Below are 5,847 nucleotides of genomic sequence, written 5' to 3' on the forward strand. Positions count from 1 at the left end.
ACGAGCGCGCACACACACCCGAGAGGCCGAGCGCCTTGGCCACCGCCAACCACCGGCTGCCGGGCCGTGGAGGGGAGGGAGCTGGGCAGACCGCGGGAAGGGCGCGCTCCGCTGCCCGCCGCGCCGCACTTGTCCAACGTGGAAAACCCAAATACCAGTTTCAAACACTTGGGAAACATTCGGCTCGGAGCGCACCGCGCATGCGCACCCCGCCCCCCCCCGCCCGTTCCCGGAGGCGGCCCCGCCCCCGCCGCATTCACGCCCCTCACCGTCCTGGGCCGGGGGGCGGCGGGCCGCGAGGCCGCCCCCCGAGGGGGCGTGGCCTCGTCTGTCACCCTCGGTGGGGGCGAGGGTCGCGGGGGAACGGCGGGGCCTCCGGGGCTGGGGTGGCAGGCCAGGAGAAACTTTACTAGGAGTTTGGCCCTGCATGGCTAGGCTGCAGGGCGGCGCTGCACACGGCCAGGAGACTCGTGAGGCGGCCTATTCCGCCGAGGACCCGCCTGGGCCCGGATGGACCGCAAGCCTCAGCCGCTCAGACCCAGACGCACGACAGCAAGGAACTGGGCTTCCGCAGTCTCACGCTCCCCATCCCCGCCTCGCAAAGAGGTACAAGTAAGACCTGGAGCAGAACTGACAATCCTCGCATCCAATCGTGTGGTCGCCCTTACCTCGGCGTCCAATCAGAAGGGTGAGAGGGCGTGACATCCAAGCGTTCCTCCTCCGAACTTCTAGTACTAGAGCGGGGTCCTCCCGCGGAGGAGGACGCGGGGGGCGTGGTCGGACGAGGCGGAAGTGAGGGCGCATGCGTACTCGGCTGGCCGTGGCCACAGGCCCGCGCGGGAGGGAGCCTGGAGTGCGGCGGAACCACCGTTCCCAGCAGCCAAGGCGGCTTTCGCGCCTGCGTCGTTCGCCACCACCCTCCCTTTGTGTCGCCTCCCGATGCTCGGTTTGGAACGGGCTGGAGACAAAGGGGCCCGGCGGCAAGGTCTGTGGAGGGCCGTTCGCATGCGAAGGGCGGGCCGTCGGGAGACGCTTCCCCTCGCTCCCGACTCCTCCGTCGGACGACTGGAGCGCGCTTTCCACCCCGGCAGGCACCAGGCGGGGCCCCTCGGCCCGCCCCTCCCTCCCGGGCAGCCGAGGTAGGGCTTTCTGGCGAGCCGGAGCGGAGCGCGCCGTTGCCGTGACAACCGCCGCGCCGGCCCGCCCCCTTCCTGCTCAGGCCACGCCCCTGGGGCCGCCCAGCGGCGGAGCGCCAGCCTTTGTCCCGTGCGAGCTCCGGGGCGGCTCCGCCCCGACGGCCCTGCCGCCCCTGCCGGCCCCGCCGGTTCCCAGCGAGTCCCTCCGGGTCCCTCCGCTCCCGGAAGTGCTGCCCGGCTCCGGGCTGCAGGTCCCCGGCGTCCCCTGTCCCGTCTCCGCGTCTGGCGATCGGAGGGCCGGGCGGGGCTCCAAAGGCCCCCCCACACCTTCGGGCCGCCGTGGGGACCGGATCGGGTTTCAGTCCGGGTCTCCTGGATGTGTTGTGCTGCAAACCGGCGAGCACCGCTGCGACCGAGGTCGTGTCCGTCCCCGGTGACGGGCCGAGCGGCCCGTGAGGCCCCGTGGCCTTTGGAAGCCGCGTGGAAGTGTTTGAAGTCGTGTGTGCGATCCGCCGACAGCCCGGATTAACCCTTACAGTGCCTGCAAAACAGCATGGCCGAGGGACCCGCGAGTCCCTGCCGGCACCCGGGCTTCTTCCGTCCTAGAGTTGGGTGGCTCGCTGGGGACCTCTCGGCGCTGACGGAGCCGCACCGGGGAGCCCGGGGGGTGGGGCAGCGACGGGCCCGGGAGTGGCAGCACTGACGAGCCGACGGGGGGGGGGGCGTGAGGGGTGTATACCGGAGCCGGCACCGGCGGCCCAATGGAGAACCGAGGAGTGGAGTCTGGTTGCATTTCTACAACCGCAGGCCTTGGCCTCCACTCTACACACCACAAAGCTGAGACCCCATGACGTTATGTGGAAAGAGAAGCCTGTGACGTGGAACTCGGGGAGGACTCACGACCCTGGATAAGAAACCTGCCCTCCCCACCGAGAGCCTGGAAGTCACTTAATCATCTAACTGCAAGGAGGGAACGGGCCCTTCTGATCGGTTAGGCAGAGCATGAGCAGTGTTCATCTGGGCTAAGAAACCAAGGTTAAAAGTAACTTACTTCCGAACACATATGGCATCCGACTGGGTCACCAAGACCACCTACACACCGACTTCATCGCGGTCCTGTGGGTTCCTGGCCTCCACTCTGTACAGACACAAACCACACAACTAGGGGTCCCTCCTGCCAGCCGCAGTGTTCTGCATGCTGGAAGTATGGTGAATTTACCTACAAGAAACAGCTAATTTGCCCTTTGGGGATAAAACGTCAGAGAACGTAGTTTTTGATTGCCTTCACAAGGTGGTTTTCTATATAAGATTAGAAGACAGATAAAACCATAATCGTGCATTTTACACATGCCATTAGGAAAAGGTGCTTAATGTTGAAGATACATCGAAGAATTTCATGTGTTGTAGATTTGCTTTTTGTAGAGTAGTGATTTGCAAAATAGATGTTAAAACTTTTTTTTTTTTCCTAAAATGGTTTGGGCTGGGGTGTTGCTCCGTGAGAGATCACCTGCCTGGTGGGCACAAGTATCTAGGCTTGTTTCCCAAACACTGCCATGAACAAGTAGAATAATCTGACATTGAAGATGCTCAAACCTATTGAAGATGAATAGATTCATCTTCATTTTGAATCCAGGTGACCACGGTACTCCCATCTGTAATCCTAGCTACTCAAGAGTCAGAACTGAGGATCAGTTTGAAGCCAGCCAGATTTTTACCTCTCAATCACCAGAAAACTGCAGAGGAGCTGTGGCTCAAGTGTAGAGCTCTAGCTTTGAGCAAAAAAGCTTAGGGACAGCACCCACTCCTAAATTCTAGCCCCAGGACAGGCACACACACACACACACACACACACACACACACACACAAAAAAGATCCTGGAACCACATTTTGTATTCACTAGTGCCTAGGAAAGTATAATCATCATAGTTTGCAATAATTTTAATTCACTTTCTTGTCCTGACTTAGATTGGGAAGAGGTGATTCAAGGACAGAATTTCCACCTCTACATTTCTATATCCACAGTGGGAGTTACCTTCTAGAAACCCCCACAATAGGTGAAAATCACAAAGTAGCAGTGTTATATAGTTGTCTCTTGCTGTACTGCACTTTGTGGATTTTCACCTATGGTGGGGGTCTTTGGGACATAGCTTCCACGATAGGTGAGGGATCACTGTTTAGTAATTGAAGCCACAATAAGTGAACGGAAATAGAGTGATGGATGACTATATCAATATAGGTATAGATTGATAAATGCAAAATTTTCCAGTCATTTTACCTTAGGATTATGCAAATATTCAGTGTTGCATTTTATTTTATCACACATGATTATAGTTTTATTATTAAATATTGGTTATTCTTTTGATGATTTCCAAAAACCTTAAGAATGGATTTGCCACTTGTCAAGGGGGGAACACATTACAAAACTAATTTTCTGAACATAGAAGATCCCTTTGTTGATTTAAGACATCCTGGGCCTGTCCAAATGTGCCATATATCTACATTCATGTGGGGATTTGGTTTCAGTGTTATTAAATCTCGGTTTAGAAACTCTACTCTGGATCCTTCCTTGAGCTCTGAGTGTCCCACCTTGTTTTGGATATGAAGTAGACTTTGTGAGACGTCTCAGCAGTGTTCAACAACCATTTCCAAACTTAATGAAAGGTATCTTCAGGAATTCAAAAGAATTTATCAAGGCCTGGTGTTACTGGCTCATGCCTGTAATCCTATCTACTCAGTGTTAGGTTTTAAAGGGGTGACCGAATAAGAACAACACCACACACGTGGTATTCAGGTAAGGGGTAGGTTTATTCATTGTTCTGGCTGGCACCAGGCCATGTTAGCACTTCAACATGGGAAAGGGGGCCGCTGGCCCTGAGCTAGGCCTTATCTAGGGTAGGGGCGGGGAGAGGTGTAGCCACACCAAATCCAGATGTGACCTCAGCAGATGCAGAGGTGACCTCTTCCAGGTGTGCCAGTTGCCTAGGTAATACAGGTACTGAGTGGAGTCTTTGCTGGGAGAAGGATAGAGTCTGCTTACCATGCAGAAACAGACCTTACACTCAGGAAGTTGAGATCTGAGAATCATGGTTCAAAGCCAGGCTGAGCTGGCTGTGAGATTCTTATCTCCACTAAGCCACCAGAAAACCAAAGTTGCACTGTGGCTCAAGTAGTAGAGCGCTAGCCTTAAGCTGAAGAGCAGAAGGACAACGCCCAGGCCCAGAGTTCAAGCTCCACAACCAAAAAAAAAAAAAAGAATTTACCAAGGGAAGGAAATAGACTACAGTAAATATAAAAGACCACTGCAAAAACTGGACGTGGAGCTGTGGCTCAAAGTGGCAGAGTACAATCCTTGAGAAAACAAAACAAAATAGCCAGTGCTCAGTGGCTGGGCTCTGCGTTCAGACCCCAGGACTGTCCTGTGTCAATGTCTCTCTCTCTCTCTCTCTCTCTCTCTCACACACACACACACACACACACACGCCACTTAGCAATTACCATCAAGCACAGAATAGCACTGGAGGGGAAACAGGAGGTCCTGCTGGAGGATTTAAGGGAGCTAGGAGGTATGGGTAGGTACTAGACAGGGGTCGTCTGTGGAGGAACAACAGGTTCAGTGCTGTGGCCTTGTACATTAGAACATAGTTTAACAGAACCGCAGAACTAGAATCCAAAACCTTCAGAAAAAAAGTACTCTAGGAACATGCTTGTTTATCTTAATCATTTGCCTTTCAAGAGAACAACTAAAAAAGGAACCTCAGAACCTCTGTGATGTTTTGGACTGCAAAAGCAAAGGGTGGTGTTTTTTTTTTTTTTTCAAGAAGGCGGGAGGGGGGCGAATTTGTGGAGCTCATTTGGAAACAACTCATCATGTTTTAGTCCTCGAGATGGATGATGGTTTAATCTTCGTTTTCTGCCACACGCACTTGATGAAATGATGAATGACCCGTCTCCTCCGGTTGGTCTTCCATCTGGAGGACTCCCCCCCCCCCAGGGTACCGGTGCTTAGTGCTCAGTTAGGCAGACCTGCTGCGTGTGCAACACGTGCATATTAAGATTTACACGTGCTGTGCATCTGGGCACGCACACGATTGCAACGCAGACATGCTTAGTGCATGTTGTGCAAACCTGACATTCTGGGGTGCAGGCATTCGGTGTCACGTGCGTGTGTAGGGGACAGGGGCTCTGCTGGGGTGCGTGTTAGCTGGTGGTGTGTCGCCGTGCAGACATCTTGGGGTGCAACACGATTCGTGTTGGGGTGTAACTACTGGGCGAGCGAGCCGGGGTTCGAGACAGGGAGCCGGGAGGAAAAGGACCCGCGCGGGCCGAGAGCCCAAGGACACCTAGGCGACCTGCGCAAATAAGGAGAAGGAGCGACGCGGCCCCGCCTCTTCCTGCGCTTCCGGAGCGGCCGGCGCGCGCCGCGGCCCCTCCAGCCCGCCGCGGGCCTCCCGCCCTTCCGCCCGCCCCCACCCTGCCCGCGGAACCTCCTCCCTCCGCCGCTTCCGGGAGCCCGCAGCCCTCGGGGGCGCGGCCAGAGCGGTGGCGGGGCTTGTGCTGGGCGTAGCCTGGGTGGGTGTGGTCTTGCGAGGGCGGGGCTGCTCTCCGACTGCCCGCCCGAGACGTCGCCCCAGGTGGGCGTGGCCTCCGGGGCGTCGGGATTCACACTGCGGCTGCGCGCCGGACCTCTCGCGTCCCACCGCGGGCCGCAGTC

The sequence above is a fragment of the Dipodomys ordii genome, unplaced genomic scaffold (genome assembly GCF_000151885.1).
Source record: "Dipodomys ordii isolate 6190 unplaced genomic scaffold, Dord_2.0 Scaffold64, whole genome shotgun sequence".
Classification (NCBI taxonomy): domain Eukaryota; kingdom Metazoa; phylum Chordata; class Mammalia; order Rodentia; family Heteromyidae; genus Dipodomys; species Dipodomys ordii.